The sequence below is a fragment of the Carassius carassius genome, chromosome 14, assembly GCF_963082965.1.
Source record: "Carassius carassius chromosome 14, fCarCar2.1, whole genome shotgun sequence".
Taxonomy (NCBI): Eukaryota; Metazoa; Chordata; class Actinopteri; order Cypriniformes; family Cyprinidae; genus Carassius; species Carassius carassius.
The window spans coordinates 7,847,589-7,860,958 of record NC_081768.1 but is presented as its reverse complement, the minus strand read 5'-3'; the positions used below and the strand labels follow the sequence as shown (position 1 = coordinate 7,860,958).

At 38.2% G+C, this 13,370-nt stretch overlaps 1 long non-coding RNA gene and 1 pseudogene across 1 annotated transcript in view; both read right to left on the bottom strand.

Annotated features, from left to right (window-relative positions):
• The window catches only part of LOC132156503 (uncharacterized), a 52,731-nt gene extending 43,129 nt beyond the window's left edge, over nucleotides 1-9,602 (bottom strand). Inside the window, exon 1 of the long non-coding RNA XR_009437446.1 lies at nucleotides 9,307-9,602. This is a non-coding gene — a long non-coding RNA (uncharacterized LOC132156503). The remainder of the gene's footprint in view (nucleotides 1-9,306) is intronic.
• Nucleotides 9,603-11,514: 1,912 nt separating this feature from the next.
• Nucleotides 11,515-13,062, bottom strand: LOC132157567 (interferon alpha-inducible protein 27-like protein 2A; annotated as a pseudogene).
• Nucleotides 13,063-13,370: the final 308 nt, after the last annotated feature.

Below are 13,370 nucleotides of genomic sequence, written 5' to 3'. Positions count from 1 at the left end.
ATACCATGGCACAGTACGTTTTTCTCTAACCTTTTTCAATTTGATGGGGGCAACAGCTTCTAATGTATTAGAGAAAATAGTGCCCATGTTGTCAGTAATTTCGTCTAATTCATGTGTATTTTTGGGTACAAATAGCAGTTGAGATAGATCAGGCAGGTTATTTGCGAATCTGTCTTTGGTGGCTGGAACAATAGTTCTGCCCAGACGGTAATGCTGAGACATATAGTTAATATCAGTTATACGCAGCATGCACGATACAAGGAAATGGTCTGTAATATCATCACATTGGGGTACAATATCTATAGCAGTAAGATCGATTCCATGCGATATAATTAGATCTAGTGTATGATTAAAACGATGAGTGGGCCCGGTGACATTTTGCTTGACTCCAAAGGAGTTTATTAGGTCAGTAAACGCAAGTCCTAATGTATCATTTGCATTATCAACGTGAATATTAAAATCTCCCATGATTAGCGCCTTATCAACTGTAACTAGAAGGTCTGAGAGGAAATCTGCAAATTCTTTTAGGAATTCTGTATACGGCCCTGGTGGTCTATACACAGTAGCCAGAGCAAGAGATACATTAGATTTCTTTTGCATGTCTGACAGTGTAACATTTAGCAGAAGTATTTCAAAAGAGTTAAACCTGTATCCTGTTTTCTGGGTAACATTGAGAATATCACTATATATTGTTGCAACACCTCCTCCACGACCAGTCTGACGGGGCTCATGCTTATAACAGTAGTTTGGTGGAGTAGACTCATTTAGACCAAAATAATCATTTGGTTTTAGCCAGGTTTCAGTCAAGCAGAGTACATCAAAACTATTTTCTGTGATCATTTCATTTACAATAACTGCTTTGGGTGTGAGTGATCTAATATTTATGAGCCCAAACTTTAAAAATTGTTTTTGTTCATTTACTTTACATTTTTCTGGTTTAATTACGATAAGATTTTTTCTAGATCCTACATTATATTTTGACCTCACTATCCGGGGAACAGACACAGTCTTAATAGTTTTTACAGCACAAGTACTTTTATCATTTAAGCGGGTGGAACAAAACTCATCATAATAGTTATTAGAGAATTGTCTTACTAGTCACATGGAGCGAAGTGTCCTGGAGATGTTGTCAGAGAGCAGCTCCGCTCCGATTCTGCTGGGGTGTAATCCATCAGCGCGAAACAGCCTAATACGCTCCCAGAAAAGATTCCAGTTATTAACAAATAGCAGTTTCTGTTCTTTACACCATGACAACAACCATTCATTTAAAGCAAAAAGTCTACTGAACCTTTCGTGTCCTCGTCGATACGTGGGCAGTGGTCCTGACACGACGATCGTCGCCGCGGGCGTCGTGCTGCGAACCGTCTCGATCAGGCTGCTGAAGTCCCTCTTCAGCGTCTCCGTCTGCCGCAGCGTGGTGTCGTTAACCCCGGCGTGAAGCACGACCGCTCTGGGGCTCTCGTCGACCTTCAGGATCGCGGGTATCTGCGCAGAAACATCGAGAACACGAGCACCAGGCAAACAATGAGTGTGCACTTTACCTTCGGCTAACGTAGCACTTACGTGTCGGACGATGGAGTCTCCGATGATCACAGCGTCGCGTCCTGTCTCGCGGAGGGGAGCGAAGCGGTTCCGGATGGAGATGTCGAAGGCAGGAGGGGGAGAAGTCGTCGCCCGGGACCCGGCTCGCGTCCTCCGCTGTGGATGCACCCAGGGTCCGTGGTGTCCCGGCGTCGCAGTGAAGGACATCTGGGAAGATCGCGTCCTGGGTGCACCGGGCCTGTGCAGAGAAACACACGGAGTAGACGTGGTGGGACTGTTAACAGATCGCTGTATACTTACCCCGGACTTGTGAGCGTCAGCCCGGGATGATTCCAGCGCGGTTCTCCGCTCTCTCAGCTGGGCCTGCCTCACCTCCAGGTCGCGAATCTGCTTTCCCACGGCCTCGAGCTCGAGCTGCACAGAGTGGAGACATTCATCCGCCATTAAAGCAAGTAACAGTGAGTACAGCAGTGGTAATGTGTGTGAATAGAGTATTAGCAATGTTAGCGCAGTTAGCTGCAACCACGCCGCTGATGCTAACAGGCTAAAAGCTAATAGCGGACCCGGGAGATCAAAATAAAACTAGTGATAGCGAGGCGCTCTGATTGTTTTTGTTGTAGAATACAATAGAGGATATATTCACACGTTATATAAACGGAAACGATGATGTATACAATTGTTTTTTGAGTTAAAAATAGTCAATGAAAAGAATATAGTGACGGAGCTCAAACGCAGTACAGCCGCCAACAACAAACAGGAAGTGACGTCAAACGTCAGTGACCAAACGACTCTTCCATCCTTTCAAATCTTTTCAGGTAATATTTTATTCTTCTGTACCTTTTTAGCCCATCTGTTAAAAGTTTAAAGCAATAGTTTAAGAAAACGGTAACTTTACTCTGAATGATTTGCCTCTTGTATTAGATTCTCATGCCTTGACTGTACCATTGCCCAAAGTGCACTCGAAGGACATTCACTCTTTTGAAGTAAATCCAACATGTGGTACATGTGCATTAACCAAATAGCTTGCTATATTCTTTTTCTATTCTATCTTCTTTCTTTTTATTTATTATATTATTTAAAAGCCTTTGCTACGTGTACTGTGTTAAGCTAACTGAGACTTGTTATAGCTCTTATATATCATTGCTCTTTTTGTTGTTTTTGATTGCTTCCGCTCTGTTAAAGTCGATTTGAATAAAAGCGTCTGCTAAATGAATAAATGTAAATGTAAATATTAGTATAACCTGTGGTATAGATGAGTGCCAGTCAACTTTTTTCTGATTCCATTCTTTTGGAAACCATGCACAGGAAGCATATGTACTTTTGCTACTCAGTGAAGAGTCAGTAGTACAGTTGTATTATAATATAATGGAGAAGGGTCTGGCTGCAGACTTGCACTCTCAGACACTTGCGCTTCTTTTTTTATTGGATATTTTATTCTACTTATTGGTTACTTTTTTTGAATCTCTCAACATTTGTTTTTCTCTTGTGTAGGTATGGTTGACTGGAAGTCTGTCAGTCCAGATGTGAGGAAGACATACGAGCTGGAGCTCAGCAGATGTGTGATGGCTGTAGATCTATCTATCTTTTTACTTGAATTGGTGACTGAAACTGAAAGCTAAATAAATGTTTTAGTGGATAAAGCTGTGTCTGTTTGCTTAACTGGTTAATGTCACTTAAAACAAGGTTACTAAACTCTTCTGACTAATTTTTTAATTTGATAATTTAATAGTTTTGTTATATTTATTTTTCTATATCAGGCAAAACCTAGTTTTCTAGTGTAACACTTTACAATAAAGTTTCATTTGTTGACTGATGTATTAACTAACATTAACTACGAGCAATACATTTGATACAGTATTTATTAAACTTAGTTATTAAAAATGCAGCTTGTTTGTTCTTGTTATTTCACTAATGTTAACAAATACAGCTGATTTTAAATCGCTTTAACTTAAGAACAGCAATTGCAACTAACCGTGTTAAGAGACGTTTGTATTCTCAAAAATAATTGTAATCTGTTTTTGATTATTGATAAACTAAGAACTAAACGTGCGGTGGTGATGACGTCAGTAGCTAAGCTGTTTTGAAAGTACTTTCGAAAGTAATTTAAAATAATATTCTTTACATCATTAACAATGTTTTTACATTGGATGAGTTTCAATTGGTTTTATATGATTATGTGTTTAATTTATCGCTTTCTATTAATTTATAGGCCAATAGCGAGTAAGAGTATGGCTCGCCTTTAGGCGGAACAGCCAGTTTTCGCAAAACCTTTTGCCACGCCCCCTACCTTTCTTTCCACCAATGAGAAAACTTTTGGCACGCCCACCTTTTGACACGCCCATTGCTCCAGGCTGCAGTTACCCCTACTTGATTAGAAGCATGCACTTCCTGGGGGTCTGGCGTACTGCGCAGACTCAAACTGAACTTGAAGTAGATGATGTCACGTGAGCAACTTGTAAGTCTTCAAATCGCCGTACTGTGTGTGATTTTTATTTATTTATTTTTTTTTAAGATGAATGTTTCTAATCTGTATATTGTAGATAATGTATAGGCCAAAAGGGGGTTTCAGGGAAGTTGTACAATAATTAAGAGTCTAAAGACTCTGTTTAATAGGAATAAGGGATGATTTATGAAATATCTGTACTGTGTTTATAGTTAATGATGACACATTCACAAATTGAGTTTGTAGTAAACAGAACATGAACACGAGTAGAGCAGCTGATGATACTGAACTGCAGCATGTGCCATTTAGAGCGATTCTCATTGTCGAGTCAAGAACCGGTTGCATCGGTTTTTTGGATCATCAGTATACTGAACCGAAAACGTTTCTTTCCAGGGGGCAGGGTTTCATATTTTTTTGAAGCACCCCTGGGCGCCGCCACCTGCTGTTAGCATTCCATTGACTCCCATTCATTTTGGTATCACTTTGACAGCGAATAACTTTACATCTGAGGCGTTTAAAGACTCCATTTGTCCATTAATTATTTCTAAAGAAACACGAAAATGTATAAAAGGCTCTATTACCTTGTATCTTATGTTATGGTCCTGTAGAAGTTTTTGTTAAAAATAGGCTAACGATTGCGTCATAACCAGTGACTCTCTGTCGCACAGTAGAGAAATTACCGTATGGACAGGAGGAGAAGCTCGCAGGCAATCTTTTACTGTCTATGAGGCTATCGGGGGGACGTGGAGGCATAAAGTCAAGGGAGATAATTAATCAGAATACTTACCAAAATTTGCTCCTGTTCACGCTCGCCTTCTCTGAAAGATTCGGTGGGTGATTCAGATTTCTCTTGGCACAGCGATTAGAAGACTTACAGGTTGCTCACGTGACATATACGTCATCAAGCTCAGTTTGAGTCTGCGCAGTACGCCCGACCCCCAGGAAGTGCGTGCTTCTAATTGACTTCAATTGTCTCCGTTGAATCCAATGGGGTCGCTGTGTCCATTTCTTTTACTGTCTATGTTTCTTTCGGACGTGTCCGATTCGAGAACCGAGGAGCTGATGATACTGTGCATGCGTGATTCAACGTAAAGCTGACTGACTCACTGCGCGTCTGAACCGACCTGGTTCTTTTGGTGATTGATTCTGAACTGATTCTGTGCTAATGTTTTGAGCGCGGGTAAACTGAGGGCTTGAATGAAGGGCAATCTGGCGAAACTTAAGTTCATTTAATAACAAATACATCGCAATGGATTATGTATAGTAAGTGGATCATGGTTTCTGCGCTGATGACACCTAATTTATTTACTTTATATCTTCAAGACTTAAATCCTCGTATGCACATTATTGCTGTTACTGTATTTGGGTGCGTTGTTGCAAAGCTTAACTGTAAACATTTCATGATTATGAGGTTTTTAACTGACTAAAGTTGATTACTGACTTTATATATTTGAATGTTTGATAGACGTGACGCCATTACGTCATCGCCAATGATGTCATTACGTTGAGCATAAAAGAACAGCTGAACCGTTTTTTCAACCGGTTTATTGAATCGAACCGTCCGAAAGAACCGGTTCACGGAAAAGATTCAAACTTCCAGTCACTACTGGAACGCACTGACGGACCGCAAACACGTGCAGAGTGAACGCTGGAATCCGTTAATGTGGGTGCGAAAAAAATACGCAATGCATACGCACTGCAGACGGAGTATGTGTGAAACGGGCGTAAGAATGTGTATGTGTGCAGTCGGCGTTTCATCACAGGCAGGCTACGTTAACATTGTGTTCATTATTAACATTATCAAAACTGTGTAAGGTTGTTTCAGAAAGTGGCATGCATATATAATTAGCCTGATCATTCTACCTGAAGCAAAACTATGTAACGTTAGTGTCGAACCTAAACTCGCATGAAAACGCGTCTGCTAAGAGGTTAGTCTACGTGATACCACTAGAAAAGGCCAAGGATTTCCGTATATGTTACCCACTTAAAAAGGGTGAGGATATGTAACAACTTAGTTTTGTGTCAGAACCTTTACACTTTCATTCACAAATTCACCCCGTATGTGTTTGCGAAACGACACGGATAGAATCGCGGAATCCAGTCAAAATTTGAACTTGCTATATAAAGCATAGCGTCACGGAATTTGGCTATTTTTGACTGAATACATCTACAGTAGGGCTGTAAAATGTATCAAATAACGATATGGACTAGTGTATATGATTATTAAAGATAAAAGAGACTACAATTGTGCTTGGGGATTTCGAGAGTGCAGCCCTAAATGGATGTAGCCTAGTTCTGCTCTAGCACCCTAACAAAGTGCTTGTCTAAACATGTTTACATTAATTTAGACAACTATTAATTTAATATATTGATATAGCTTTCAAACACAGAGCGATAGAAATATGACTTGCAGTTTCACTTGTGGCACCAACTATTGTCAAAGTCAGAGGAGGATACACACATTTTAAAGATTGTGTAGATATAGTACAGTAAATTCTCTAGGCCTACAAAAATATTATTACTTTTTAGGAAACCACTCAAAGCCAAAACAACATCTAGCACATTTTTTATTGGTTAGCATGTAGTTACACATTTCCATAAGGGTTATTTTTACATTCATTTTATAAAGACTGAAGTAATCATGCAATATGAACTAATGATTCCATTAATGACTGTCAAAGAGCAGTTCATAAAAATGAAATTGTAAAAACTGAGAGATAAAAAAAAACAGTCTGACATCTGTTGTACTAGCCTAATTCAAAAGTAGATACGTTAGCTTGCTAACACCCTCAACAAAGTTGTCTTAGTAACAGAAGCTTGAGGCTTTCGTTTTCAGAAGAAACATTCAAGCAAACATGATAAGAATGCAAAACTACCTGCTGGGGTGGTAACCCAGCATATTTGCTTCTCAGAGGTGTCTAAACGATGTGCGTGCCTTGTTGTGATATAAAATCATTCGTTTATGCAGACAAATGTGCTATCTGGGAAAAAGAAACCTATTTAATTTTCACTGACGTATTTTACAGTTTGCCTGCATCAGCACTTGGTGTTATGTAGGCTACTTCTGTTGACACATCCTTCACTGGGTGAGGGGAGGGCAGGTATGGGTACGTACACAAGTAATACGACGTTATTACCTTATTACTAAATACCTAATGTTATTGTTCTGCTAGTATGTGCATTTTAACATTAGATCTTATGTGACAGAAGAATGACAACCGCCATTGTTTCTGTTTTCTTCCCACATCTGTAATAATCCATACTGGTGACACATACAACCTAAATGTTTTCCATTGAGCTCAATAATTTTAAAACTGCTCTTAACTTTTAAAACCAACCACAGGCTATTCTCGGCTATTCTCGGCCGGCCAGAGGGCAACAGTTCAAAGAGAGAATGTGCTGAGTGTGAGGGGTCCTATACTCTCCGGTTACTCTGGAGATGTAAAGCTCTTGGAGATTGGGTAGAAGGGTACCAATCACCTTTTCAGCAGTCCTGATTGTCCATTGTACGGTAGTCTTCTGATGTCTGTTTTGGTAGCTGAACCAAACCAAACAATTATAGTTGAACACAGGACCAATGATGGCAGAGTAGATCTATTTCAGCAGCTCCTGTGGCTGGTTAAACTTCCTCAGTTGGCAGAGGAAATACAGTCTCTGCTCTTTTTCACAATGGAGTCAATGTGAGTGTCCCACTTCAGATTCTGTGAGATGGTGTTGCCCAGGATAGGTTTTTGATATGGATACAGTTTTGAGAGTGTTTAGCTCCAGGTTGTTAAGACTGCACCAGACAGCCTGCTGCTCAACCTCCTGTCTGTAAGCAGACTCATCTTCATCTTTGATGAGGCTGATGACAGTAGTGTCATCCACAATCTTCAGGAGCTTGACAGAGGGGTCCTTTGAAGCGTAGTTATTTGTATACAGTGAGAAGAGCAGTGAGAGAACACAACCCGAAGGAGCCCCAGTGTTGATTGTGATAGTGGCTGTCTGTCAGGAGGTGATCCACTGACAGAGCGAAGTGGACACAGAGAGCTGGGTCAGTTTGTCTGAGAGAAGGTCAGGCATGATGGTATTGAAGGCTGAACTGAAGTCCACAAATAGGACAGTCGTTCAAATGTCTTCACTCTTAAAAATAAAGGTGTTTCACAATGCCATAGAAGAACCTTTTAGTCTAAATGGTTCCATAAAGAACCTTTAACATCTGATGAACCTTTCTGTTTCACAAAAGGTTCTTTGTGGTAAAATTAGGTTCTTCAGATTATAAAAAGGTAAGAAAGAGATGGTTCTTTAAATAAACTTTGACTGAATGACTCTTTGTGGAACCAAAAATGATTATTCTATGGCATTGCAGTGAAGAACCTTTTGAAGCAACTTTATTTTTAATAATGTTCATGACCATAGATGTGGGAGGGACAGTTCTGTGGTCATTAAGTTCAGTGATTTGGGTTTTTTGGGGACCGGAATGATGGTGAAGTGTTTGAAGCAGCAGGGATCTTCACTCAGCATGTAAGACAACAACAATAGCTCTATATTTGTACAAGGAACCAACAATGATGTATCTGAAAGTAAAATAAGCGATAAATGTAGTTGCCAAAGTGCCATTGATTAAGGTAATAAAAAATATTTAGTTTGATAAACTGGATTAAAGTACAGATTTTAACCAATTACATATACTGTACAAAGCTGTAAACATAATTTCCTTAATCACTTTGGCTAAATTTTCAATTTTGTTACAATTTGTTTTGTTTTGAAATTGAGATTTAAAATTCAGATTTAGGTAAATTGCATGTGTTTTGGCACATGTAAGTATGATTTTCTCCTATTTGCATTACATTTACATTAACATTACCATCTTTAAACATTACATCATCATGTGAGCCAATACATGCAAAATCATCCATTCAGTTGTCAGTAATGTGAATAAAGCCATGCTTATATAAAAATTCGCATATTCTATTGCAGACACTTGAAAACACACTATTTTTTTCATAACTTAATATGAGTCAGAAATTAGGTTAAATAAATATAGAAAGGTTAGAGCCCCATTTAACATGACTTGTAATTGTGAAGTTACATAGAACTTCATAGAGTTACATAGTTACAAGAACTAGTTAGATGTAATCAGTGAGACAGATGTACAGATAGACAAAGCTTTAATTTAAAACAAAAGACAAAATACATCTATACATATTATTTCAATTTTGTATTAGGTTTATTAGGAAATGACAGAGAGAGCTAATATGTTTTTTCATCTTCTTGTATTGTAAGTGTCATAAACAGCACCTTTAACGCAGGTGTGTATTAAAAGCAGATCTCATACACACCTAAGCCTAGGGCTACTGATACAGCACAACATTCAAGAGATTCTGATCACCATGACAGACAACGAGATAATGAACATATAAAGAGATACATATACAGCACTAGTTACTGATACAATAAAATGAACTGGTTACAAAGTACAGTTGCTGGCAGCGGCACCCATCACGGCTCCCACAGTCCACACGATGGCTTGACCTGCCAAAAGGATTCCAGCAGCACCTGATGACATAAATTCAGGTTTTAATTGATGGATTTGTGTATTTGCCCTCAAGCATAAATAACTGTCATTTGGCTGTTTAAAGTTAGTGACAGCAGCAGCTGAAATCAAAGAGGAGGCAACAGAACCTGAAGCAATACCTGCGCCGGTGAAACCTGCGGCTGCTACAACTGCAGGAGCTGCAGCGACTGCTATGGCTGTTGGTGGAAACATGGCATATTTTAATACCTTACTGGTTCAGATTGATAAATATTTAAAAGTCACTTAAAACAGTTAGCCTGTGTTAGGCTAACATATTGCAACAGTTCATTGCATTGAAACAGCTGCTTTTCCACCATCGGCCCAAAACATTCTTGTAGTTTAAAGGTCTCCTGAAGTGCCGAAACAAGCAGCATTATTCTATACATTATTTATATGTCTATGTTCAAAACTACATGAGTGACATGTCTTGGGTATTCTAGTCTTTTTTTTAATTTTTTTTAGCTGTTTCCGAAACCGCTCCCTATCCATATAGCACTATATCGGGTGTCATCCATTTTGTAGTGCTGTCCGAATTCTGAGTGAACAACTTCATTCCTTTTTAGATTTACCCACAATTCAATCTGATTTTGAGTGTACAACTGATGTAAGTCTTGTCCAAATACCATAGACTGTATAAAAAGTCAAATACCCACTCTAGCAGTCTTTTGGACTTGACTACTTGACTACTATGACGTATTTCCTGTATTTGTCCCAAGTGTTCAAGTGAGGATGAAGACCACAAGTGTGTGTCAGACTTTTCATTACCTGATGGGACACACTTGTTGTAAAAATGCAAGTTTTTACATAGCTTTATTTTAATTTCTAATATTAAGTACTTTGCATTTTAAAATCAACTTCTAAATGTCTGTTCAGTAGTCCCTATAACATGACAATTTTAATTTGCGGTGCTTCTAAATAAGTGATTATAAAAGCAGTTCCAAAAGTTGCTACTAATCTATGCAGCAATAAAGTGTGTAGCACTTGCTACCAAATTATATGTAATATCTAATTATTATTATTAATATTTAACTGTACATGGGACAGGTTTCCGTGACCTCTTGCAATCTGGCAAAAAAGTCTCGCGCTTTATTTCCACAACATGATGCCTCATGGTATACACTCAGCTTTGAATGCCGCCTCTGGATCGCTCTCAAGTGGCCAAGACCCCAAGTGTGGGTATTTGGATAAAGCACTATTTCCCACAATCCAATGCGGAGAACCGGCGAGTCTATGGCTGGAAGTGAGAGCGGGAGCGAGCGAGTTTGAATGAAAGATGCCGTTTACATCTTTATTATTTCTGTTTTAACGTTTTTCATAAATATTTATATTAAAATATGTTACGTAGGCAATAATTCAGTTGAATATTTTACTAATTGCCTGCGGTGGCATCGTTGTTAACTTGCAAAAATGATGATAATTTGGTGGATAATTAAAAAATGTTCGTTGATCACAGTAGTTAATTAAGTTAACGTATTCATTCTGATGTTAAATTAATCTAAGACCATTATCTTATCTGAGCTCAAAACACTGCTTGGAATAAATACATAAAATGATGAACATGTCTTAATGCGTTATTATTTTTGTTCACAGTATTTTAATATCGTTTAATGATTTTGAAAATAAAAGCATTACAAAACAAATTAATATAGCCTACCATCTACGAAACCCAAAGACTGTAAAACAGATGAAACCACAAGCTCGTGGAGGACGCGGACACTTCGGATTCTAGAGAGCATTTGATTGATCAGAAGATGAAGTATAATGTGACGTCAAGAAAACCCTTCTAAATGCGAATTTTGTCACTGTTTTGGAGCACACTGCCTTATAGAAAACATTCAGACCTAACATATTGACGCTAACAGCCCCAAAAACTTACATTTTGATTTTATGGGGACTTAAACGTTTTAACTCGTCTTCCAAGTGGTGGCTGATAACCAGTCTATGCTGATAACAAAGCCCGTGGACAAATGCGTCAGTCGTTGCCTTGGTAACGCAAGTGTTTATAAGTTATCAGACGTAAACAGCTTTCACTCAAAAAACTCTTTTGCCAGCTACAGAGAGAAACTAGTCGCCAGACATAGTGATATATATATATATGTACATATGTATATATGTATATACACATATATACACACATATATATATATATATATATATATATATATATATATATATATATATATATATATATATATATATATATATATATTTATATATATATATATGTGTATATATATATATATATATATATATATATATATATATATTTATATATATATATATGTGTATATATATATATATATATATATATATATATATATATATATATATATATATATATATATATATATATATATAAATGTATACATATATATGAAACTATCGGCTATCGAAAATGCAGCTCCGCCTATTACAGCACCTGCTGCTCCACCCACAGATGCCACGGCTGCCGTTGCAACCTGCAGACAGTCCAGCAGCACCTGGCCAGAGAGTACAATCTTTAAATCACCACAAATCTGAAAATACTTCTTGGGCATTTTGGGAATGACACAGGAGTCACAAAATTATTAAAAAATTTTATGTTTTTGTGAACACTTCCCTTAAAATAGAGAATGGACATAGGCACGTGGACTTTTTATAAAGAATACCTGCAGACTGGAGGAGTGCGACCAAACTTCCTGCAGCCACACCGCCACCATTGGCGATGGCTGCTGATGACATCACGCTGGCACCCAAAGACCCTGCTGCTATACCAGCAGAGGTGAATCCAGCCATGGTGAGAGCCACGGGGGCCAATGCAACCGCACCAACTAATGGATATAAACACAAGTAATTATCATGTGCACAACTGATATGCATTCATTTACACAAAACAATCCTCGGAGCACATTTACCTGCCCCAGCTGTGACCCCAATGATGGTGAACAGTCCTGAAAATGGATAAAAAACTGATTAAATAACTGCAGTTTTTATTTGTATAACAAACTGCACAACACCCTAAATTTTAATGAAATGCTTTATTTTTTATTTTTTTTATGTTCATTGCTGTAGTTATCGATTGACAAATATTACATTTTGGTAAAGATTAGAGATACATTAGGATACTACCCAAATGGGTGCTACTTTTTATTGATATATCAGTCCATTTTTATCAGTCTTAAATGGAGGAAGACAGTCTGTGTAAGTTATTGAGTGTCCTAATTCATCTCTTTTTTTCTCTTCAAGACTGGTCATAAGTTTTTTTTTTATTCAGTTATGAAAAGGTAGATTGTTCCTATTTGTTTTGGAAAATTAAGACTGATCACCCCTTGGTAAATGCTAGTTGGTCAAACTAGTTCTTAAGACAGAGTCTTAACGGTGGCTACGTTTATGCATCTGGCTCCAAAGCAAAATTTTGGGCTACTTACCGCGTTTCATGAATTAAAAGATCGTACAGAACGATGACGTTGTTTTCATACACACAGATTTGTGTTTAATCTGCTGCCCAACAAAAGCCCCTTGTTCCTCTTCTTCTTTTGCAGTCAGTGTGCAATCTAAATGGGTTATGGGGGTTGGTAGGTGGGGGGTACAGCGGGGACTCCCCCCGAGTGCAGCCCCTAAATGGATGTAGCTTATTTCTGCTCTAGCACCCTAACAAACTGCTTGTCTTCTTGAACATGTTTACACTGATATAGCTATTAATTTAAAATTGTATATATATATATATATATATATATATATGGTGGCCCTCACATGACCTAGATATGTCAGAGGCTGACCACACTGACCCAACCAAACCCTGTAACAAGTGTTTGTTCTGGTAGTGTGAACTGGTTTTGTTTTTGATGC